This window comes from Scyliorhinus canicula, chromosome 9, assembly GCF_902713615.1.
Source record: "Scyliorhinus canicula chromosome 9, sScyCan1.1, whole genome shotgun sequence".
Classification (NCBI taxonomy): Eukaryota; Metazoa; Chordata; class Chondrichthyes; order Carcharhiniformes; family Scyliorhinidae; genus Scyliorhinus; species Scyliorhinus canicula.
In genome coordinates this window covers 27,082,367-27,108,465 of record NC_052154.1, presented here as the reverse complement: position 1 = coordinate 27,108,465, position 26,099 = coordinate 27,082,367, and the positions used below count along the sequence as shown (strand labels likewise).

General features: G+C 50.1%; 1 protein-coding gene across 1 annotated transcript in view; it reads right to left on the bottom strand.

Moving 5' to 3' along the window:
• zfhx3 (zinc finger homeobox 3) overlaps window positions 1-16,730 on the bottom strand; it is a 589,682-nt gene extending 572,952 nt beyond the window's left edge. Inside the window, exon 1 of the mRNA XM_038806373.1 lies at window positions 16,452-16,730. The gene's annotated coding sequence lies outside the window, so the exon portion shown is untranslated. The remainder of the gene's footprint in view (window positions 1-16,451) is intronic.
• Window positions 16,731-26,099: the final 9,369 nt, after the last annotated feature.

Genomic DNA, 26,099 nt, shown 5'->3' with positions numbered 1-26,099 from the left:
CAGTTAGGTTAGTATGGATGAAGTTTCAGATTTGTCCAGGTATGTCCTGTACACAAGAAACAGGGCAAATCCGATCCAGCCAATTACTGCCCTATCAGTCTACTCTCAATCATCAGTAAAGTGATGGAAGGGGTCATTAACAATGTTATCAAGTGGCACTTACTTAACAATTAACTGCTAACTGATGCTCAGTTTTGGTTCTGCCAGGGTCACTCAGCTCCTGACCTCATTATAGCTTGGTTCAAACATGGACAAACGAGCTGAACTCCAGAGGTGAGGTGAGAGTGATTCCAAGGCAGCATTTGATCGAGTATGGTGTCAAGGAGCAGATAATATATAGCAATAATGGAGTCAATGGGAATCATGGGAAAACTCTCCACTGGTTGGAATCACACCAAACACAAAGGAAGATGGTTGTGGTTGTTGGATGTCAGTCATGTCAGTCCTGGGACATCACTATAGAAGTTACTCAGGGTAGAATCCTGGGCCCAACCATCTTCAGCTACTTCATCAATAACCTTTCTTCCAGCATAAAGTCAGATGTGGGGTTGTTCAGTGATGATTGCATAATGTTCAACACCATTCGGAACTCCCCAGACACTGAAGCAGTCCACATGGAAATGCAACAAGCCCTGGACAATATCCAGGCTTGGACTGACAAGTGGCACACAAATGCTAGGCAATGACCATCTCTAACAAGAGAGAATCAAACCGTTGACATTCAAACCCCTTGACATTCAATGGCATTATCATCATTGAATTCCCCACTCTAAATATCCTTGGGGGTTACCATTGACCAGAGACTGAACTGGGTGAGCCATATAAATACTGCAGCCACAAAAGCAGGTCAGAGACTAGGAATCCTGCGTTGAACAGGTCAGAGGCTAGGAATTCTGTGGCGAGTAATTCATCTCTTGATTCCCCAAAGACTGCCCACCATCTACAAGGCACAAGTCAGAAGTGTGATGGAATACTCTCCACTTGCCTGGATGAGTACAGCTCCAACAACACTCAAGAAGCTTGACAACATACAGGACAAAGGAACCCGCTTGATTGCTCCTCCTTCCACAAACATTCAAACCCTCTACCATGACAAACAATGGCAGTCGTGTGTACCATCTACACGATGCACTGCAGAAACTCACCAAGGTTCCTTAGGCAGCACCTTTTCTTAAATTTGTTCATGGGATGGCTGGCTGGGCAGCATTTATTGCCCATCCTTGAGGGCATTTAAGAGTCAACCATATTGCTGTGGATCTGGAGTCACATGTAGGCCAGACGAGGTAAGGACACAGATTTCCTTCCCTAAAGGACATTAGTCAACCAGATGCGCTTTTATGACAATCGTCAATGGTTTCATGGTCACCTTTCAGGCTTTTAAATCCCAATTTTTGTTGAATTCAAATTTCACCATCTACCATGGTGGGGTTCGATCCCAGGTCCCCAGACTTTGGGGTCTCTGGGTTACTAGTGATAATACCAGGCCTCCCCCAAACTCATGACCACCACCATCTCGAAGTACAAGGCAGCAGATACACGGGAATACATTTCCAAGTAATCATGCTGACTTGGAAATATATTGCCGTTCCTTCACCGTCGCTGGGTCAAAATCCTGGAACCCCCCTCCCTAATACCACAGTGGGTGTACCTACACCTCATGGACTGCAGCGGTTCAAGAAGGCAGCTCACCACCACTTCCTCAAGGACAATTAGGGATGGACAACAAATGTTGGCCTCGCTCATGAAGCCCACATCCCGGAAAAATGACTTAAAAAAAAGTTCAATACATTACCTCCTCGAAGTTCCCTCACCACCTGATGCAGGCCCTGTCTTTATCCTTCAGCTATATCCCTCCGGACTCTGCTAGCTTGGTCAGTGGCACCACAACTGAACCCCATGGTGAACATTGGATACCCTCACATCAGGAACATTCTTGGTACATGCTGCAATCAGAGTTTTTCTCAGTGATTTTCCGTATGGAAGTATTGACTTATCGGTTGTACTTGCGGACAGATCAGAATTAGTGAGAGATTTCCTTGATCTTGTTTGACCTAAAGCCATGAGACATCATGGGGTCTGGGGTCAATGTTGAAGACTATCAGGGTCACTCCTCTGTGACTACACCAAACTATGCTCTAACCTATCCTTCTGGCAGGACAGGACAAATTAATTGATGGCGATGGAGGAATCTCGGGTGTTATCTGTTAAACATGGATTTGAGTAGGACTGTGCCAGGCTGTTGATTAAATAGTCTGTGAGATAGCTCTCCCAAATTGGACACCAGTTTCCAAATGTTAATGAGGAGGATTTTGCAAGATTGACCTGGTTGAGATTGTCTTATCCTAATAATGTATGTGTCATTGCTGTTGGGACTGGTTGATTTTTTTCTTTCTATTAAACTTCAACATTAGTGAAGGCCCCGCTCAGACAGAGTTGGTTTTATGCTTTAATCAAATAGGAGGTTGACAATCATTGTCTAAGCTCACATGCTAAAAGCTGTTTGGGCCAAGATATGTGAGGGATGCAAATACCCTTAGTGTACATATACCTGTATTGTACATAAATCCTCTATACACGAAAACAGTGAATGCTGAAGGAATGAAGGGGAGAAAAATTTAATAAAAGGAAAATAATTCAATCAGTATTTAACAATCAGTATACATTCAACATTTTATAGCATCCTTTTGGGTTTTATCCAAAAAGCTTCAATGAATCTTGCAGAATTGTAGACTTTTAAAGAAAATATTTGATCTGTTTCAATGCAAAGTTCATGGCTTTATGATTCAGACTGAATACCAATCTGGCATTTTAAGTGATTTAATTTTTATACATGCCTTCTCCCCTTTGTGAAGTCTCTCATGTCACACAACAGTCTCCTAAAAGAGGGCAGCCAGGCAAAATGATTCCAGTCCTGTGCCAACTCCATTATGTAATTGAATTTTGAATACCACAGGTTGATATGCCCTGGGATTTTCCCCTTCTGTAGAAGAGCTGTGCCTGCACTTGGCACCTCTTCAAACAGACCAGCTGAGATTGGGAATGCACAGTCAAAGGAACATTATGCCGCACCACATGTCTGTACACCAACACATGGTGCCATCAGGCCAGTGCCCTGCCGGAGAATTAATGTTGAAACATGGCATTCAACAGATATCTCATTTCAAATGCAACATTTCGGAGACCAGCTGGTTGTCAGTGATGATCACAGCCCTCCGCGGCATGTTCGACTGGTACAGTTCTCCACTGTGCCAATCACAGACACAAGCAGGGACGGAGAACAGACATTAGGACCCAAAACCATCAGACATGGAGTTCATTAAATACGATAGAGATGGAAACCTGAGCAGGGGTGTTTTGTGTCTAATATTTAGCCTGTGACATGCTTTATTAAACTTTAAAAACAGAAGCTGTGCCTGACATCCTCAGCAATATTTATGCGCATCATACTGGCTGTGGTTTAGACTTCAGATCAGATGCTTATTCACGATGGATGGATGTAAAGGAGAAAGGATTCCTGTTAAGCCACTGCAGGTCAGCCGATGCTAAGGAGAAGTTGAACATAGGCACTTTAACTCTCGAAAAATTACTCATAGCCAAAATATATCATTTAAACTTCTAACAATATATATGATGAAACAGAAAATGTACACGTTAAACAAGTGCACTCTTGGGTGATTAAAATAAGAATTAAACCTCTAAGATGTACACCAGAAGAAAGTTAATAATAAGATACCTTGGAGTGATTACAAAGCAGTAATTTAATCGTGGGGTTCAGATGACAGTTATAAACTACTTGAGCTTCATTCCTACAATTTATGATATCATTTGAACCCCTCCATCAGATTACAGCCTTGTAATCACTCCCAGCTATCCTTGCACTCCACTCAGCCCGACGACATTCTGTCTGATTAACCCTTTCTTTCCATACTCCATCCTGACACCTAGTTATGACCATCGAGAATTATTTTCTATCATATCTGAGCAATGACTGGAGTTCATTCGGTCTCCACTTCACGCAAAATACTGCGGCTGCTGAAAATCTGAAACAAAAAGAGGAAATGCTGGAAACCACAACAGGTCTGGCTGCATCAGGGGAAGCAGAAACAGACTGAATGTTTCCTCACAGCTCACACTGTCCTTAACCATAGCCCCATCCTGACTGTTCACTCCCCCTCCAGACATTGCCCACACACTACCCCGACACTGCTCACCCCCTCCCCCGACACTGCTCACCCCCTCCCCCTGATACTGCTCAGCCCCTCCCCCTGACACTGCTCAGCCCCTCCCCTGACACTGCTCAGCCCCTCCCCTGACACTGCTCAGCCCCTCCCCTGACACTGCTCATCCCCTCCCCCTGACACTGCTCACCCCCTCCCCTGACACTGCTCTCCCCCCCCTGACACTGCTCACTCCCCTCCCCCTGACACTGCTCACCCCCTCCCCTGACACTGCTCACCCCCTCCCCCTGACACTGCTCACCCCTCCCCTGACACTGCTCACCCCCTCCCCCTGACACTGCTCACCCCCTCCCCGACACTGCTCACCCCTCCCGACACTGCTCACCTCCTCCCCCTGACACTGCTCACCCCTCCCCCTGACACTGCTCACCCCCTCCCCCTGACACTGCTCACCCCTCCCCCTGACACTGCTCACCCCCTCCCCCTGACACTGCTCACCCCTCCCCTGACACTGCTCACCCCCTCCCCCTGACACTGCTCAGCCCCTCCCCCTGACACTGATCAGCCCCTCCCCCTGACACTGCTCACTCCCCTCCCCTGACACTGCTCACCCCCCTCCCCCCGACACTGCTCACCCCTCCCCCCTGACACTGCTCACCCCCTCCCCTGACACTGCTCACCCCCTCCCCCTGACACTGCTCAGCCCTCCCCCTGACACTGCTCATCCCCTCCCCCTGACACTGCTCATCCCCTCCCCTGACACTGCTCATCCCCCTCCCCCTGACACTGCTCACCCCTCCCTCTGACACTGCTCAGCCCCTCCCCTGACACTGCTCACCCCCTCCCCCTGACACTGCTCCCCCCTCCCCCACTGCTCACCCCTCCCCCTGACACTGCTCGCCCCCTCCCCCTGACACTGCTCACTCCTCCCCCCTGACACTGCTCACCCCTCCCGACACTGCTCACCCCCCCCGACACTGCTCACCCCCTCCCCCGACACTGCTCACCCCCTCCCCCGACACTGCTCACCCCCTCCCCCTAACACTGCTCACCCCCTCCCCCCGATACTGCTCACCCCCTCCCCTGACACTGCTCACCCCTCCCCATGACACTGCTCACCCCCTCCCCTAACACTGCTCACCTCCTCCCCCTGACACTGCTCACCCCCCTCCCCCTGACACTGCTCACCCCCCTCCCCCGACACTGCTCACCCCCTCCCCCTGACACTGCTCACCCCCTCCCCCCGATACTGCTCACCCCCTCCCCCTGACACTGCTCATCCCCTCCCCTGACACTGCTCACCCCCTCCCCCGACACTGCTCACCCCTCCCCACACTGCTCACCCCCTCCCCCTGACACTGCTCACCCCCTCCCCCTGACACTGCTCATCCCTCCCCCTGACACAGCTCATCCCCTCCCCCTGACACAGCTCATCCCCTCCCCCTGACACTGCTCAGCCCCTCCCCCTGACACTGCTCATCCCCTCCCCTGACACTGCTCACCCCCTCCCCCTGACACTGTTCATCCCTCCCCCAACACTGCTCACCCCCTCCCCCGACACTGCTCACCTCCTCTGCCTGATACTGCTCAGCCCCTCCCCTGACACTGCTCACCCCCCCCCCCCGACACTGCTCATCCCCTCCCCTCCCCCTGACACTGCTCACCCCCTCCCCCTGACACGGCTCACCCCCTCCGCCTGACACTGCTCACCCCCTCCGCCAGACACTGCTCACCCCCTCCCCGTGACACTGCTCAGCCCCTCCCCCTGACACAGCTCATCCCCTCCCCCGACACTGCTGACCCCCTCCCCCTGACACTGCTCACCCCCTCCCCCTGACACTGCTCACCCCCTCCCCCTGACACTGCTCACCCCCTCCCACTGACACTGCTCACCCCCTCCCCCTGACACTGCTCATCCCCTCCCCCTGACACTGCTCACCCCCTCCCCCGACACTGCTCAACCCCTCCCCCTGACACTGCTCACCCCCTCCCCCTGACACTGCTCACCCCCTCCCCCTGACACTGCTCACCCCCTCCCCCTGACACTGCTCACCCCCTCCCCCTGACACGGCTCAACCCCTCCCCCGACACTGCTCACCCCCTCCCCCTGACACGGCTCAACCCCTCCCCCTGACACTGCTCACCCCCTCCCCGCTGACACGGCTCAACCCCTCCCCCGACACAGCTCACCCCTCCCCTGACACTGCTCATCCCCTCCCCCTGACACAGCTCACCCCCTCCGCCTGACACTGCTCATCCCCTCCCCCTGACACAGCTCACCCCCTCCCCCTGACACAGTTCACCACCTCCCCTGACACGGCTCAACCCCTCCCCTGACACAGCTCAACACCTCCCCTGACACGGCTCAACCCCTCCCCCTGACACAGCTCACCCCCTCCCCCTGACACTGCTCACCCCCTCCCCCTGACACAGCTCATCCCCTCCCCCGACACTGCTCACCCCTCCCCACACTGCTCATCCCCTCCCCACACTGCTAACCCCTCCCCTTGACACTGCCTACCCCCTCCCCTTGACACTGCTCACCCTCTTCCCACACTGCTCACCCCTCCCCACACTGCCCACCCCCTCCCCCTGACACAGCTCACCCCCTCCCCGACACCGCTCACCCCCTCCCCGCGACACTGCTCACCCTCTTCCCACACTGCTCACCCCTCCCCACACTGCCCACCCCCTCCCCACACTGCTCACCCCTCCCCTTGACACTGCTCACCCCTCCCCTTGACACTGCTCACCCCCTCCCCACACTTCTCACCCCCTCCCCACACTGCCTACCCCCTCCCCTTGACACTGCTCACCCTCTTCCCACACTGCTCACCCCTCCCCACACTGCCCAACCCTCCCCCTGACACAGCTCACCCCCTCCCCCTGACACCGCTCACCACCTCCCCACACTTCTCACCCCCTCCCCACACCGCTCACCCCCTCCCCACACTGCTCACCCTCTTCCCACACTGCTCACCCCTCCCCCTGACACTGCTCACCCTCTTCCCACAATGCTCACCCCTCCCCACACTGCCCACCCCCTCCCCCTGACACAGCTCACCCCCTCCCCCGACACCGCTCACACCCTCCCCACACTTCTCACCCCCTCCCCACACTGCTCACCCCTCCCCTTGACACTGCTCACCCCCTCCCACTGATACTGCTCACCCCCTCCCCACACTGTTCGCCCCCCCCACACTGCTCACTCCTCCCCACACTGCTCACCCCCTCCCCACATTGCTCACCCTTCCCCTTGACATTTCCCACCCCCTCCCCCTGACACAGCTCACCCTCTCCCCACACTGCCCAACCACTCCCCCTGACACAGCTCAGCCCCTCCCCCTGACACAGCTCACCCCCTCCTCACACTGCTCAGACAGCGCTGAGCTCGTGCTCAAACAAAGAGCTTAAGAAGCAGACGGTAACCATGTTGCGAGATTGCAGTGCGTAGCCTGCCAGCTGTGTGAGTTTGATAGTGTGTCGAGAGGACCAGCACCTAGTTAGCTCAGTCAGGAACGGTGAGTGACCAGGGTCCAGGTGGACCCATCATGTGCAAGGGAGAGATAAACAAAATTAATCATCAAGAAAAGTCTGAAAAATCGAGGCTTCAGGAGTTGCTGAAAAATAACGTGAATACAGACTGAAGAGGCCATTGCTCCATTCCTGCCACAATTCATCTTTAGATCTTCACAAGGGATATAACCCCTTTGCCTCGGAGACTTTGGGCAAGTGCCATTCAGTACTAGTCCCCATAAACAGCATTTGGTGGGCGGTCTCGCAGGGGATTGGAGGCCCCCAGTTAGGTTTCCCTTTGAGCAGGGTGGCACCCTGGCACTGCTGGTGCCACCTGGATACCTTGGCACTGCTGCTGCCACCTGGATACCTTGGCACTGTCAGCCTGGCACCGTCTGCCTGGCACCCTGGCAGTGCCACATGGGTGCCAACCTTGCAGTGCCAAGGTGTCAAGCTGGTATCTTCCCCACGTCGGGGATCAGGCCCAGGGTTGCCCTGCCTGTGTGAGGTGGGGTGCGTGTGGCCCGAGGAGCCCCTTATAGGTGTGGCTGGGATTTTGGGGTCCAACGGTCATGTCGGGAGGGTGGAGCGATCGGGGTGCCATTTAAAAATAGCGCCCCAGTCTCCTCCTGCACTGAGTTCTGACGGGCAGAGCTCCTCAGTGCAGTAAACGGGACTAAGTGCGCTCTCGGCGGGGCGTTCCCAGATTGCAACAAAGTCCCAGTAGATAGCATGGTCTTTCTCTGCTTTGCGAGAACCGCAAAACACTGAGCCAAACGTGTTTGACACGTGATTCTGTTGCAATGCGGTTAGATCACGTCCATGGTGTCCGCGAGTTAGCAACCAGAGTCTATTTGTCGACTGTAGCTAGCCGATTGTAATGTCAGTCGCTCTGGCCTATCGTAGATACAATAGATTTGAAAACTGAAAATGTCTGAATACTGAACCGCATTCAGCCTCCGTTTTTCAGATGAAGCATACTTGACCTCTACAAGAGCACGCAGATCCTGACAGCTCAATATGTGTCATATATGTGTCGGGGCAACACGGTAGCATTGTGGATAGCACAATTGCTCCAAGGGTCCCAGGTTCGATTCTGGCTTGGGTCACTGTCTGTGCGGAGTCTGCACATCCTCCCCGTGTGTGCGTGGGTTTCCTCCGGATGCTCCTGTTTCCTCCCACAGTCCAAAGATGCGCAGGTTAGGTGGATTGGCCATGAAAAATTGCCCTTAGTGTCCAAAATTGCCTTTAGTGTTGGGTGGGGTTACTGGGTTATGGGGATAGGGTGGAGGTGTTGACCTTGGGTAGGGTGCTCTTTCCAAGAGCCGGTGCAGACTCGATGGGCCGAATGGCCTCCTTCTGCACTGTAAATTCTATGATAATCTATGATTTAAAAAAGGATGGATCATTGAGAGTATGCCTCAATGTGCAATGGATAAACACAACTTTGAAACATTGTCCTTGCAAAATACTCACGTTAGAAGAGTTAAATCCGTAATTTACAGATGCAAAATTCTTCTCAAAACTCAATGCCAAGCATGGTTACAGGCCAGTACATCTCGTGGAGAAGTCCCACAATCTTATTACATTCTGTACCCCATTCTGATGATACTGTTATCAATGACTTCCTTTCAGGCTACCTGAAGTTCACATGGATTGTATTATATGTACTGTGCCAGGATGCAACTGTATTGCAGATGACATTTCTATTGTGGCATGACCAAGGCAAGACATGACCACAATCTACACCTATTGTTGCAAGTGGCGTAGAATGAAGGACTGATGTTCAATAGTCTGAAACGTAACATCAACACGCAGATCAATTTCTTCAGCTCTATATTCCAGTGCTAGCACATGTCCCGATTCAAGTAAAATAGAGGAGATTAAAGCTAAGCCAACTCCCCAAGAAAAGGATGATCTTCAAAGATGTCTAGGTCTCTTTAATTTCTTATCTCCATGCATTTACTCAAAGATCTTCATCGCTAAGGAAACTGTTGAGAAAGAATGTGCTTTTCCTGTGGCACAAAGACAATGAGTACCTCTTTAAAGCACTGAAAATTGTAATTTTACAATCTTAGGTAGACAACGACCCTGAGATAGATATCTCACAGAAAGGTGTGGGAGCAAGGGCAGGCTGATTAGATTCAGGGTCCATAATGCAATCTAACAGCTCCAACAGCAAGTGGGAAACATTGGTTTTAGTGTTTGGAATTACGTTTTCATTCCTATCGCTTTGGCGAAAGATTTGTGGTGGAGACTGACCACTTGAGATTATATATCGAAAACCATTGAGCAGTGCATTGCCAAGATTGCAACGCCTCTTGAAAGAGGTTTCATCTTACGGCTGGACATTATGTACAAGCCAGTGAAACCTAACAAAATCGAAGATACATCCTTAGATCTACGATTTAAAAACATTTTTAGAGTACCCTATTATTTTTTTCCAATTCAGGAGAAATTTAGTGTGGCCAATCCACCTACCCTGCACATCTTTGGGTTGTGGGGGTAAACCCACATAAACACGGGGAGAATGTGCAAACTCCACACGGACAGTGACCCAGAGCCGGGATGAAATCTGAGACCTCGGCGTCGTGAGGCAGCAGGGCTAACCGACTGCACCAGTCTGCTGCGCCTATAAGTTAACATCACGAAAAATAAATTTGAAACTTTTCTTCAAATTGATTGGGTACATTTTGGGTAATGCAAATGCCAGCAGCAACAAGAAGAAATGCTGCAATGTTGCACACTACAGACACTATGGAAAAACATCACTGAAGGGCAGCCTGATTCAATTCAGCATGTCCACAAATATATGAGACCATTTTGGTCTTATCGGGACAAACCAGGCATCTTCTGGGGAGTTATTTTTGAAGGCAGACAGTTCATTATACTGGAATCTTTGCTTCCTGATATTCTTCAGTCACTTTGTCATACACATGGGCATTGATCAGATGTGAAGACTTGTAAGCGAGACGACCTATATGCCAAATCAGCACAAGGAACCGCTGTTTCCACATAAAGTTCCTCCCACCCTTGATCCAAAATCTCACTGACATCATTGTATTTGTCACCGACTTGACCAAGTACTCCATTATACAGCATTGTACAGTCTGTCAAGCACAACTGTTGCGCATACTCTTAGTACTATTTTCAGTTTATTCGTTGTGCCTAGTGTGGCAAATGCAGGATTTTATATATGTTGGATTATAAACATCGCCGCAAGGGCGGAGAATGGGGCGTCAGACCCGCGATTGGGTCCAACGCCGGGAGTCGAACCTCCAGCGACCGGAGAATTGGCAGCAGTCGTGCGAACGTGGTCGATGTGGCGCCCGTTGGGGGTCGTTGAAAGAGGCCCGCGGCGATTCTCCGTGGTTGACCGGCCGAGTTCCCGCCGGCGTGGTTCATGTATGGTTCCACCCAGCGGGAGTTCGGCATCGCGGCTGCGGTGGCCGTCCTGGTGGGGGACGGGGGGGTTCAGTCTCTGGAGGGGCCTCCAAGATCTGAGGCCACCGATCGGCAAGCGGGCATGATCTGAGGGGTGGCTACCTTCTTCTGCGCTGGCCCGCTGTGTGGATCCGCCATGTCGCACGGGGTCGGTGCGGAAGCAGCCGCCGCATGCATGCCGGACCTGCGGCCGGAAATGCAGGGCTGCATATCAGCAGCTGGAGCTGCATGGAGCACTCCGGCACCGTGCTGGCCCCTTGTGGGCCATGGAATCGCTGAGCCAAGAAGCCCGTTGACAACGGCGTGAATCACACCAGTGTTTACGCTGGCATCAACACTTACTCCCGTGTTGAAGAATCCGGCCAATTTGTTTCCAGCTAGGGGAGATGATGTCATTGCTGGGTGGAGCAAAGGTATTCAGACATTTTGAGAAAGCTTTTTTTTTTTTTTTTTATAAATTTAGATTAGCCAATTATTTTTTCCAATTAAGGGGCAATTTAGCGTGGCCAATCCACCTACTCTGCACATTTTTGGGTTGTGGGGGCGAAACCCACGCAGACACGGGGAGAACGTGCAAACTCCACACGGACAGAGACCCGGAGCAGGGATCGAACCTGGGACGTCAGCGCCGTGAGGCGGTTGTGCTAACCACTAGGCCACCATGCTGCCCTTTGAGAAAGCTTTTTGGAGTTGAGTTCTGATCTGAGGTAAGGTATTTTTCTCTCACAGTAAGATAGTTAAAAAAGAGTAATAGTATTTGAAGCAGTGCAGACTTATATTAGGACAAGGGGGAAGTTGAAACAAACCAGTTGAAACATCTTATGAAGACATCCAATCAGAGTCTGTAGGGTTTCTAACAATAGCCAAATCTGTCCTGGAAAGCAATTATTATTCTGTGACATTAATCTGCAGGATGGATTGAGAACTGCTTGTTTTCTTTCTCTCTTGTTGTTTAATTGGGAATAGAGATAGTAATTAAGGTTATTGTATTTACTGTATTGAGTAGTACTGTTTAAGGCGGCATTGTAAGCTATTTTTGGGTGTGTTGTTAAAGAGTTTAATACTGCGCTAATAATAAATTTTTGTTTTAAAATACTAAATCCCTTCATTTCTTCATGCAATCACTCCTGGATGTATTCTTTTCACAGTCTTAGAAAATAGACTAAAATATATTTTGGTTTGGTCCAGTATCCTGATCACTGTTGGGGCCTGGTATAGGATCGTAATACTAGTAAGATCATTATGGATAATGGTCCACAGGTTATTGGTAAGCCATTTCAGGATATGTGTGAGAAATGGAATATCAATTAAACTACTTCTTCTCCTCATTCCTCTAGATCTAGTGACCTAGCTGAATGAAGGATTCACTTGATGAAATCCCTAATTGTCAAATGTAGACAGTCCGAGCAAGATGTACATATTGTTGTATCGGAGTGGCACCTTTAAATACAACTATTCGATCACCAGCAGAGCTCATGTTTGGTGTACCAATTTACCAACTCTGATCATTCTGCTCCCTCTGAAACTAGAGAGCAACTTTTAAAACTACAAAAGAAGATGACCAATGGCATGATAAAAACACAGGTACAGAACTGCCAAGTTTTTTTTTGGAAAATATTTTTATTGGTATTTCAAGTAACGGTTCCAGAATAAACAAGAAAAGAAAGAAAAAAAGGTGGGTTTCACCTGTAGTGTATCATACAATGACAAAGGAAAAAAGTGTACAGCTCAACAACCAGCCTCGGGCCCCTCTTTATCACCATAGGCGTGATTGGGGCTCTAACACTGCATAATATTTACATTTGTACAACAATGGCATTGTTTCCCATTTCCCCTCTCACTCCTCTGTAGCCTTCATTCCGCTGGTGGGGGTGGGGGAGAATTCTCACTCACCCTTGGTCTTTAGGCCTTCAAGAGGGCTGTGTCTGCTTGTTACTCGGATTCTCCCTGTAATAGGGAAGCCTGTGCTCCCTCCAGTAGGAGGCCAATCTCCGCATTCTTTCTCTGTTCCTCTCGAGCTCTTCTCTCTCTGGGCGGCTATCCCTTTCCCCTCCTTTTCTTTCCCCCTCCTCTCCTTCCCTTCCCCTCTCCCCTCTCCCCTCAAGCTAGCCCCCCCCCCCCCCCCCCCCCCTCTCCCCACCCTGGCTGGCTCAGAATTGTCAAGTTTACAAGTTGGGACAAATTTGTATCCAGAATCCTGCAGAAGCTACATGGCAACCAGCCGAGATGACAAGAATTTGTCCGGAACCAAGGTCCTTTGACGTTATTACACACAAAGTTGCAACAGTGAGGTGTAAACAATGATGAATTGGATACATTCCAGCTTCTCAACCAGGAGTCCATTGAATCTGGGACAAAATCCTAAATGCAACCAGGTACAACGCCCAAGAATGACAACCATACAGATCACTGTGAGCAATTAAAGAAACTTCCAGACTGGGTTTCCATTACAAAATCTGGGTGGACCAGCAGATTACCTCAACACTTCAGAGACTCATAGATTCATCAGCTCCATACACTTATGTAATGGTAATTGAACATGAACATTTATTGTAACTAGTTATACTTACTTGAAAGTTGGAAAAGCATCTTTAAAAAGAAAGGAGGATGCTCTGATATGCTTCAATGGGATAGGAGCAGAGAAATGTGTCATGCGATTATGTCATAGTTTCACTTCTGCTATGAGCAATGCAACACTCAAGAAGCTCGACACCATCCAGGACAAAGCAGCCCGCTTAATTGCTACCTCTTCCACAAACATTCAAACCCTCCACAATCGACGAACAGTGGCAGCCATTTGCACTATTTATAAGATGCACTGCAGTAATTCACCAAGGTGCCTTAGAAAACGCTTTCCAAACCCACGACCACTACCATCTAGGAGGATAAGAGCAGCAGACACTTGGGAACCCCACCACTTGGAGGTTCCCCTCCAAGTCACCACCCTGACTTTCAAACATATCGCCGCTCCTTCACTGTCGCTGGGGCAATATCCTGGAACTCCCTCCCTAATATCACAGTGGGTATACCTACAACTCAAGGACTGCAGCAGTTCAAGAAGGCAACTCATTACCACCTCCTGAAGGGGAACTAGGGATGCGCAATAATTGGTGGCCTAATCAGTGATGCCCACATCCTGTAAATTAATTTTAAAAACCCACAGAACCCTGGGGCTGGATTCTCTGTTTTCGGGACTATGTTCCCAGGCATTCGTAAAACTGCGGTCTTTTACGCCAGGACAACTGGTGTCAAAAGCACAGATTCCCCAACTTGCAGGGGGCTAGCAGGCAGCTTTCATGGAACTCGCAGTTCTAGCTGCCGATACGCCCCCCCAACATTTCCGGGTCAGAGGACGCGCTTGCGCACGGCAGCCGCTTCCAGCGGCCGCGCCATTCACCATGGCGGACTCAGCCCGAGGACATGGACCGCTGAAATAGTGCCCCGCATCGGCCGCTCGCCCGACCCGGACTGCCTGCACACATAGCCTCCAGTCCCGAATGAAGACTCCCCTGCCCTTCGATCGGCCCTCCCCCGACTGTGGCAGCCCTGGACTCAGTCCGCAGCTGCTACATGAGGTTCCCGAACGGCAGGACAAGATTAGAACCACACTGTCAGGAATTCAGCCGGTCAGGGATGGAGAATAGTGGGGTGGGCCTCAGGCAATGGCCTGAGGTGGTAGATACTCCCCGAGTACGGTGCTTTGCGGGGGGAGTGGAGAATAGCAGAACCGGCGCCGGTCCTGATTTCGTGCGGGAAAACGGATTCTCCACCCCATCGCCGAACACGATTTTGGCGTCGGGGTGCGGAGAATACAGCCCATGGTGCCTTTAAGCTTTGTGCCAATGTATACCTGTTCTCATGTGCCTTGTCTGCACTAATGACTAAGGAGAGGATTAGTAAACCAGAGACCCAGGATGATGCTCTGGGGATCCAGGTTCAAATCCCGCCATGGCAGGTGGTGAAATTTGAATTCAATAAAAATCTAAAGGTGACTATGAATCCATTATCGATTGTCCTAAAAACCCACCTGGTTCACTAATGTCCTTTCTGGAAGGAAATCGGTTGTCCTTATCTGGTCTGGCCTACATGTGACACCAAATCCACAGCAATGTGGTTAATTCTTAAATGCCCTCAGGGATGGGCAGTAAATGCTGGCCCAGCCAGCGACACCTACATCCCATGGACAAATTTTAAAAAAAGAAAAAGAATCCACAATTTGTTTACCAAATCCCTTATGAGTGACTGGTGGTTCATAGCATTATAAAAGCATGACATTTAGCTTCCCCCACGCCACTCACTCTGTGAAAATATTCACCAACATTGGTCACCCTCTCCTGACACTTCTCACTTCCTCTCAATAAATTGCTGACAAAGTGCCGACAGTGCTCACTCCTGTCCCAGCACTGGCAGTAGAGGGTGAGCAGTGTCATGGGTAGGAGCAGTATTGGGGGGGGAGGGGGGGGGGGGGGGGGGGGGGGGTGATGGGATTGACATGGGTGGGGTGGCTGCCCTTGAATTCAAAGTGGTTAACAATCATACTTAAAATCAGCGGAGTCACTGGACTGGAGACTAAATGCAAAGGGCATGTCTTCAATTCATGGCATGAAAGACGGTGTGGTGTTGCAGTAATTGCTGCTCTCCACTTGGCCTCTCAACTCAGCTCAGCAATGGATCCACAATGCTGTTCGGCTAGGCTGGTCCTCAGCTTCCAAAGTCCAATTGACAGTCTGCTGTTTGGACTGAGGCCAATGAACTTCGCTCCCCTTCGCCATTGACTCAAAGATCTAGGCTGATGTAAACCAATCGAGATTCCACTTCCCAAATGCATAGTCCACAACGCACTGAGAGAAACCATGTTCATATGCATATTCACCTCTCCAGGAGCTCAGCTGGAATTCACTCTGCCGACCTGTCACTGGGAAATATGTTTAAATAATACAAATACAGTTCTCTTTAATTAGCCAATCAGAACTTGAGTGACCACATATTAGTACCGGAGCTGATGATTTATTGTCTAATCACAACCTTCAAACTTTTGTAGGCTCAGTCACTGTCTTACTTTCTACTGAAGCAAAAATACTAATGATAGCGTGCAGCTCTGAATGCCATTAAAGACTGGGAATAGGCCAGCTTTACACATCTGAAGTTGTTAAGTAAGCCATATACAATATATTTCATAGGGTTATGTTTTACTTAAATGTTGCACACATCAGAAAAACTAGTCTATACATAATCAATTCACTCAATATTTATGAAGAAAAAGAATCCCAGGGGATATGCCACATTATTGAAGTGAGAATTCCTTACTCTTACCTGATGTTGTCTTCTAACAGTGGGAGAGGGAGCTGTGTCCTTTCCCTTTTAACTGGCTCTTTTGATAAGAAAAGTGAAAAGGTCCAAGACTTCAAAGAGTGGAGGTCAAACGTGCGTGGAGCAGCAGGATGGGCCTTATGTTGACTTCTCTTGAGTTCCTTTCTATCCTTTCAGCAAACACCCTCTGTGTTTTGTATTTTGGTGCAGGGGAATACCACCAGTTCACAGGCAGTGTCTGTATGTAAGCAGTAATGGGAATCAAAACCCTCCAGTTTAGCAGTCGCTTTCAAACCTCTCTTGCTTGAAGCAAGATATTCATTCCCTTGAATAAGAACAAGAGAGAAGGAGAATGAGCAACCTCTCTTTTATCCAATTCAGATATAAACAAATGTCAATTCGCACGTGAGCATTAATATTTTAACATGTAATCAGCAAGCACAAACAGAAAATAGACAGTAACGTCAACGCTGTTATTTTGTATTTTTGTGAACTTATGTTCTTCTTTTTATGCTCCCCACAGATTGTTCCTGGCATCCATACTGCCTTTCACCAAACAGGGCAGTGGGTGCAGAGGCAACATTTCATCAAAACGTATACAATTCTACCAGGACTAGACAGGGTAGATGCAGGAAGAACGTTCCTGATGGTGGGCGAGTCCAGAACCACTGGTCACAGTCTGAGGATACAGGGTAAACTATTTAGGGCTGAGATGAGCAGAAGTTTCTTCACCCAGAGAGTGGTCAGCCAGGAATCAATTGAGGCCAAAACATTGTTGGCGGAATTCTCTGTTCCTGAGGCGACGGGAGGAATTCTCCGCAAGGCCTGACGCCGTCGTGAAACCTGGAGAGGTTCACGACGGCGCGGAAGCCTCTCCCGGCCCCCTATTCTCCCCTACCCAGGGGCATAGGTGGGCCGTACCGGGAAACTCGGCGGCCAGGCCTTGTCCCTGGCTTCAAGGCCCGGAGCGACAAGAATGACACCGCAGTGGCGCCTAATGACGTCTGGACGGGCTGGACAGCTCAAACCCGAGCATGCGCAGTTGCTGTCTTTCCCCTCAGCCGCCCCGCAAGACGTGGCAGCTTGATCTTGCGGGGCGGCGGAGGGGAAAGAGTGTGTCCCCTTGAGACACCGGCCTGACGATCGGTGGGCACCTCGTCCCCTCCCGAGCACGGTCGTGGTGCTCGATCCCTGATCCCCCCCCCCCACCCCCCCCCCCCCCCCCCCCCCCCCAGGCCCCACACTTACCTGGCGCGCCATGTTCACGACGGCAGCGACCAGTTGTGGTTGCCGCCGTCATGAACAGGTCGGGAACGGCAGGCCGCTCGGTCCATCCGGGTCAGAGAATCACGGGCCGCCGTTTCTCCGAGCGGCGTGTCAGAAAACCGGACACGCCATTTTGGGGGGGGGGGGGGTAGAATAGCAGGAGGTGCGGGAGCGGACCTCCCGCTATTCTCCCACCCATCGTGGTTGCGGAGAATCACGGCCTAAGTGTTGATGCCGGGTCAGTATTCGTGGACTTCCACGATAGCAAAACTGACGTGGCACCTGGACCGATTCAGCGACCATTGAGGGGGTAGCACAAGCACCACATGGAGCACAATCGATTCCAATGAGCAACAGTGCCGGATTTGCTGGGTCCGTGATTGGCACTCAGGAGGCTGAGAAGCTGCAGCTGGATATACACACTTCACTCCCCACACACCCTCATCCCAGCAAACAAGATGACACTGGTTGCGCTGGAGCGGGCCCATCCTGCTGATATGTTGGCTGGGGCCAGAGGGAACCCGGGGGGGGGGGGGTGTTATGGGGGGACACTATATGACCCGTGGCTCTGACGTCGCAGTGGACAGATAGCGGTTTGCACAGCTGCATGGATACCTTGCAGATCACGGCAGTGGTGTTCTGTGCCCGTCCACCCCGACCCCACTACTCCACCCGGCCCTGGCAGATGCCCCCCCCCCCCCCCCCCCCCCCCGGCCAGCGGCACAACTGTCAGCAAACTATGGCGATGTTGAACACTTTCTGTCCCCCCTCTCTCTCCCTCAGTAGTCACGGTGCCTGTTTCACGATTTTTCAAAGCACAAGTGAACCTCGCCGCCGGTAATTCCCCGCAGTGGAGGCGGCGAATCGCGGAAGCCCCGGAGAATACTGGGCCAGGCCCGCTAAGGGTATGCAAATGTAGTTTACTGTACGTGCGGAGTGGAACGCATTGATGCAGCTGGCGAGGCACTGGAAAATTGGGATTTGGCGTGAAACTGGTGCCGGCCACGATTTTGGTGTCAAAGCCAATTCTCCGCCCAATCGCGTTTCCCGATTCCGGCGTCAGCCGACGGAGAATCTGGCCGTGTATGTTTTCAAGTAGGAGGTAGAAAAAGTTCTTAGGGGCAGCATGGTGGTGCTGTGTGTTAGCCCTATTGCTTCACGACCTTTCCAGTTTGTTAAACCTTTGAAACTAAAAGTCACGGCTAACTTATTTACCATTGTTTGAATCACTTTTTGCCAAAGCCGTGCTAGCATCCTTTACAAAAGTTCCTGTAGTCACATTGTCTTCAACGTCCCAGGTTCGATCCCGGCTCTGGGTCACTGTCCGTGTGGAATTTGCACACTCTCCTCGTGTTTGCGTGGGTTTCGCCCCCACAACCCAAAGCTGTGCCGGCTAGGTGGATTGGCCATGCTAAATTGTCCCTTAATTGGAAAAAATGAATTGGGTACTCTAAATTTCTATATATAAAAAAGAAAAAGCTCTTAGTGTTAAAGGGATCAAAGGATATGGGTGGAAAGCGGGAACAGGTTACTGTGTTGGATGATCACCCATGATCATAATGAACAGCGGAGCAGGCTCGAGGGGCCGAATGGCCTCCTCCTGCTTCTATTTTCCATGTTTCTATGTTTCTATCTCAGTGGATCTTTGCATCAATGACCCATTTGGAGCCAGCAGGAAAATAAACCTGCCTCACACTGAAACATCAACCAGAATTTGCAGAAGGGGAAGAAAGGCAATTTATTAGAGCAACACTGTTGAGCCTTTCCAGCTTGTTAAACCCTTGAAACTAAAAGTCGCGGTTAACTTGTTTGCCATTGTTTGAATCACTTTTTGCTAGCATCCTTTACAAAAGTTCCTGTAGTCACATTGTTTTCAAACAATACGCTTCAAATTGCTATTTTTGACAAAAATAATTAGAAATGTAAATGAAACTGTACTTGCAGTATTATTACTATTTATTTATTTTAATTTATGTACCGAGCAAGAGGTAATACATTTCAATGATGGATTTCACAGGTGGCCCCTTGGATAATAAAATATTTACGCCCAACATTCAAATTTGCTTCATTGAATGCTGTTGATTTCTTGCTGCGGTTATTTAGAGTTTCGACGGTGCTGCATTTCTGTCGTTGCGCACACTGGTGTAATCAGGCAGTGATAGAGATTTTGCAGCGACGAACTAATCATATTATAAGCGTTACTAAATGTCTATTACAAAGGTGTGCACTGTACATTACTGCACTACATCGGCAGGGATAAAATCCAACCAAAAACGTTGGGATCATGCAGTCTCACAATGCAACAATTTTAACAGCATGACATAAAGATTACTGCACCACCTTCATTCCTCACAAAATATTGACAGATGTACTGCATTCCTAACCATTTCCTACAATGCAGGAATCATATTCTGTAACGAACATCAGGCTTCTTGCCTTATTCTTTTCCATTTATAAATCCTGATGATGTACCCAATTGTGTTCCCATTAAATACACAATCATATTCCCACAATAAATGAGGTCCTGATCTCAAGCTGGGCTCTGTAGGGATGTGGAAACAAAGCATCGCACCACAGGGAAAGATTAATATCTGACAGCAGACTGACCCAGACTGGGCTGAGCTCTGGCACCTTAAAGTGAATGGCTGAAGAACAATACTTCAAAATAGAGAGTCTTGGGGGCAGGTAACCAGCCGAGTGGGCAGCGTTGCGAAGGAATTTAAATGTAATCCAAAGCATAGGTGCATTTGTCTTCTGAAACCAATCCAGAACTAAGATTCAGAAATAAAAGCTGCTGTCATGGAAATTAAAGGGCGCGATGTAGAATGGGTTTTCTGAATCTTGACTGGTTGTTTTACATTATCTCCCACCAATAGGATTATCCCAGGGGCCCTAGTGCTTCGCTCCTCATTTCTGTTATTTCTCTGGTAATACCTACAATCAAGAGGGCAGGGCAGTGTGCTTGCTTTCTGCCAATATCTGTTACAAGTGCCCATCAGGATGCACATTAGCGATCCATAGTTGAATCCCCGTCTTGTGAGACATTTGGCCTCCTCCCAAGGATGTGGGTGAAACCTGAAAGGTGGGGGAGGAGACTGAATTGTATGATGTGCCAATGTACGGTGTCTCCAATCCAGCTAACTTTGGCTAATGTGCATGGTACCAATAAATCAAAATGCAGCAGCCAGTTTTAGATTATTCTTTCCCGGCCTAATAAATAAGATTGTGTCGCTTTAAATGTTTACATTCTGTTCCCCCAAATCTTTCTTTCCTTAGCCTTGTGGGAGCACTTAAAAAATAATACTCATTCAAATTAGATTGTTTAAATCACTGAAGAGTTACCGGAAATACTGGCAACTATTTTTAAAAGAGTTCATGTAAAATTGTAGATTTTGTGAAGATACTGACACATGGCTGTTATCTAATGGAGAGTTGTAGAATGGATCTGATTCTTATTACTTTCCAGTGCAGAATAACTTCATTAAAATGTAATATAATTCATTTCTACCCCACTAATGGGAATGTATCTGTGCTTGTTCTTTGTGCTGAGGGTTTGGCCCAAGGGTGATATCATGAGACCGGTGTAGGCTTGGAGGGCCGAAGGGCCCGTTCCTGTGCTGTATTTGTTCTTTGTGCTTTGTATCCTATACAGTGATCAACTTATTCAAGTTGTAAACAGTTTTAAAAGGATCATTAAGATATTTTATCGCTGCAAGTTGACCAATGCGAACGAAAAATGGGATTAATTTTCATTGAGCACACAGATTTGAGCACAAGTATCAAAGCTGGCACGTTGGTGCTGAGGGAGTGCTGCGCTGTCTGAGGTACCATTTTAAAAATAAGATACTAAATTAAGGTGCTGAGAGCTCTCTCAGTAAAAGATCCCATGGCACTATTTCAGAGAAATCGAAGTGAGCTACCCTCAGTGTCCAGGCCAATGTCTCTCCCTCAATTAACATCACAAAAACAGTTTATTGGCTCATGATCACATTGCCTTTTGTGCAGGCTTGCTGTGCACAAGTTGGCAGACACGACTCCTTCATTACTATTGGTGACTACACACAAGTACTTCATTGACTGTAGCACACTCCCTCCCCTCAAAACAAGTCTGACCACACGGCTCACCAGCTTTCAATGGTGGCAGGAGGAGGTCCTTGAGGGGCCACCCCTCACCTGGTATCCCACCCTATGGATGCGTAAAATTCCGGCCATCGTTTGATGGCAAGAGTGGGAGGCCTGAATCATTTTCCTGGTTTGGAAACATTTCAATGAATTTGCCGATATATCAAATAGCTTGACAATCAAGGAGGGGTGGGGCAATAATCTCAGTGCTCTTTTGTGAAGCTGATTCAGAAACAAGCATTTAACAGGATCAGGGGTGAATGGGTTTGGGGAGGAGTTACTTAGCGACTGCCGGCAGGTGGGGAGATTGTCAAAGGACAAGAAACCCCAGCTCCACAAAAGCAGTGGTTAAAGGTTTTTTTTGGGTTGGCTGGCAGAGGTCTCTAGCAGTCCCTCCCTCTAATATTTTAAGAAGGCTTCAGTCTGTTTTGGGTGAGGGATAAGTTTGCCAATCCTCCACGATTGTTCCGAAGCCTCCAAAGACTAAAGACTAATCTCCAGGAAGCTGCCACAAATTTCCCTGGAGAAATATCAAAGCTGCAACTAAAATTGTGTTTCAATAGATACTCTGTGAACTATTTGCTTCACTAGTTATGAAACGATTGGATACTGAACAAAAGGTTGTTTGATTGACAGTCACAAATCATCCAATCTGGAAAATCAAAAGTCTATTCACTTCCTGATTGGCGTAGGAAGGTAGTGCATCATGTGGTGGGCGACCAATGGCAAGACGATGGGGGCATGGCATTTGGAGGCAAGAGGTCATGCGATGAAACTGCCATGAATATATCCAACTCCCGAGGTTAGGGGAGGGAGACAGGGCTACATTAGAAGTAGCAATACTGGAGCAGGAGATAAAAGACGTGATTGGGAGGATGCAGTCGGGGAAGGTGGCAGAGTCAGATGGGATTCCGGTGGAATATTATAAAAAATTTAAGGATAAGTTGGGAACCCTGATGGTAGGGATGTTTGAAGAGGCGATAGGGAAAGGAGTGCTGCCGCAAACCTTGTGGCAGGCATCGATTTCACTGTTGCTTAAAAAGGATAAGGATCCAACGGAGTGTGGTCGTATAGGCCCATTTCACTTCTGAATGTGGACGCAAAGGTATTGGCGAAGGTACTGGCGGGAAGGCTAGAGGGGTGCCTCCCGAAGATGATAGGTGAGGATCAGACAGGGTTCGTGAAAGGGAGGCAGCTGTTTTTGAATATTAGGAGGGTTTTGAACGTCGTTATGGCACCGGCGGAAGGGAAGGAAACAGAGGTGGTGGTGGCACTGGACGCCGAGAAGGCGTTTGATCGGGTGGAATGAGGGTACCTGATGGCAGTGCTGGAACGGTTTGGGATTGGACCAAGATTTGTGAACTGGGTAAAGTTATTATATAAGGAACTGAAGATGAGTGTCCGCACAAACAATGTCAGTTTGAGATACTTCTCTCTCCACCGTGGGACGAGGCAGGGATGTCCTATGTCCCCCCTGCTGTTTGCGCTTGCGATTGAGCCGTTGGTCATCGCATTAAGACGTTCGGGAGCATGGAAAGGAATAGTGAGGGGTGGGGGGGGGGGGGGGGGGGGGGGGGGGATAGAGCATAGGATGTCCTTGTATGCTGACGACTTGCTGCTGTATGTGTCGGAGCCGAGTGCGTCGATAGGAGGAATATTAGAGTTGCTGCAGGTATTTGGGTCTTTCTCTGGGTACAAACTGAACTTGGACAAGAGTGAGTATTTCGTGGTGTCTCAACCGGGGGTGGGGGCAGGGGTGGTGGGGCTGCCATTCCGTAGGGCAGGGACTCACTTTAGGTATTTGGGGGTGCAGGTTGCCCGGGAGTGGGCAACATCACTAGTTTGGTGGGGAGAGTGAAAGCCGACCTGGCGAGGTGGGATGGTCTCCCTCTGTCACTGGCGGGTCGGGTACAGGTGGTTAAAATGAATGTTTTGGCGCGATTTCTGTTTATTTTTCAATGCCTACCGATTTTCCTGCCAAAGTCTTTTTTCAGGGAGATTGAGGGGAGAATTACCTCATTTATATGGGGAGGGAAGGTGGCCAGAGTGAGGAAGTTGCTGCTACAGAGGGGAAGGCAGGCAGGGGGTTTGGGTCTCCCAAACCTGATGTACTGTTACTGGTCGGCGAATGTGGAGAAGGTGTGGAGCTGGGTCAGAGGGGTTGATTCCCAGTGGGTCAGAATGGAGGAGAGTTCGTGCAGGGGGTCGGGGCTGAAGGCACTAGCAATGGCCCCGCTCCCAATAGCTCCGGGGAAATACTCAGGGAGTCCGGTAATAATAGCTTTATTGAAAATCTGGAGGCAGTTTCGCCAACACTTCAGGTTGGGGGCAGGGTCGAGGGAAATGCCAATCCAGGAGAACCACAGATTTGAGCCAGGGAGGTGGGATGGAAGCTTTCGGAAATGGGAAGAGAAGGGGATTAAGACTCTAAAAGATTTGTTTCCTCGGGGTCGATTTGCAGGATTGAGGGAGCTGGAAGCGAAGTATGGGCTGGAGCAGGGAGAAGTGTTTAGATATATGCAGATTCGGGACTTTGCCAGGAAGGAGATACAGAGCTTCCCGGAGGAACCGGCCTCCACGTTGGTGGAGGAGGTGCTGACGGCAAGGGGACTGGAGAAGGGGGCAGTGTCAGCGGTGTACGGAGCTATTTTGGAAGAGGATAAGGCACCACTGGAGGGGATCAAAGTGAAGTGGGAGGAAGAATTGGGAGAGGTTATAGAGGAGGGGGTCTGGTGTGAGGTGCTCCGGAGAGTGAATGCCTCCACCTCGTGTGCGAGGTTGGGGCTGATACAGCTGAAGGTGGTGTACAGGGCACACCTCACGAGGTCAAGGATGAGCCGATTCTTTGAAGGGGTATAAGATGTGTGTGAACATTGCGGGGGAGGCCCCGCTAATCACGTTCATATGTTTTGGTCCTGTCCAAAGCTTGGGGAGTACTGGAAGGAGGTGTTTAGGGTAATTTACAAGGTGGTGCATGTGAAGCTGGACCCGGGTCCCCGGGAGACCATATTCGGGGTGTCGGACCAGCCAGGGTTGGAAACGGGTGCGGAGGCAGATATCATAGCCTTCACCTCGTTGATCGCCCGAAGGCAAATCCTGCTGGGATGGAGAGCAGCCTCTCCACCCTGTGCCCTGGCGTGGCGAGGGGACCTGTTGGAATACTTGACCCTTGAGAAGGTTAAGTTCGAACTGAGGGGAAGCTCGGAGGGGTTCTACAAGTCATGGGCACTATTTATTATGCACTTTCAAGAACTGGATAACATCGAACATTAGTTGGGGGGGGGGAGGGTGGGTGGGGTGCGGTGGGACGGAGGCTGTGTATGTTGAAGATGGCTATGGGTAATCCCTGATGCCTTTTTTTTTTCTTTGTCATTTGTTTATGTTAACATGCGGGCTGATCTCCGAGAGTGAGGAGGGTGTTCCTGGAGCGAGGAAGGGATAGAGGCGGGCTGGCGCTGCCCAACCTTCTGGGGTACTATTGGGCAGCCAATGTGTCAATGGTGCATAAATGGGTGATGGAGGGGGGAGGGCGGCGTGGAAAAGAATGGAGATGGCTTCATGTAGAGGTACGAGCCTGGGTGCCATGGTAACGGCACCGTTGCCGCTCTCCCCTAAGAGGTTTACCACGAGCCCGGTGGTGGCGGCGACCCTAAGAATCTGGGGACAGTGGAGACGGCATCGGGGGGAAACAGGGGGCTCGATGGAGGCTCCACTGGGTGGCAACCATCGGTTCATCCCGGGGAACACGGATGGGGGATTCAGGGGGTGGCAAAGGGCGGGCATCAGCAAATTGAGGGACCTGTTTATTGGCGGGAGGTTTGCGGGCCTGGGGGAACTAGAAGATAAATTTGGCCTTCCCCAGGGGAACATGTTCAGATACTTGCAGGTAAAGGCGTTTGCTAGGCGGATTCCCTTTGCTGCCCTCACAGGGGACGATGGACAGGCTGCTTTCGGGGATGTGGGTAGGAGAGGGGAAGGTGTCTGACATCTATAAGGTAATGCAGGAGGTGGAGGAGTCGTCAGTGGAGGAGCTGAAGGCTAAATGGGAGGAGGAACTCGGGGAGCAGATAGAGGATGGGACTTGGGCGGAGGCCTTGGAGAGAGTCAACTCTTCCTCCTCATGTGCGAGGCTTAGTCTCATCCAATTTAAGGTGCTGCACCGGGCCCACATGTCCGGGACTAGGATGAGTAGGTTCTTCGGGGGTGAGGACAGGTGCACCAGATGTTCGGGGAGTCCTGCGAACCATGCCCATATGTTCTGGG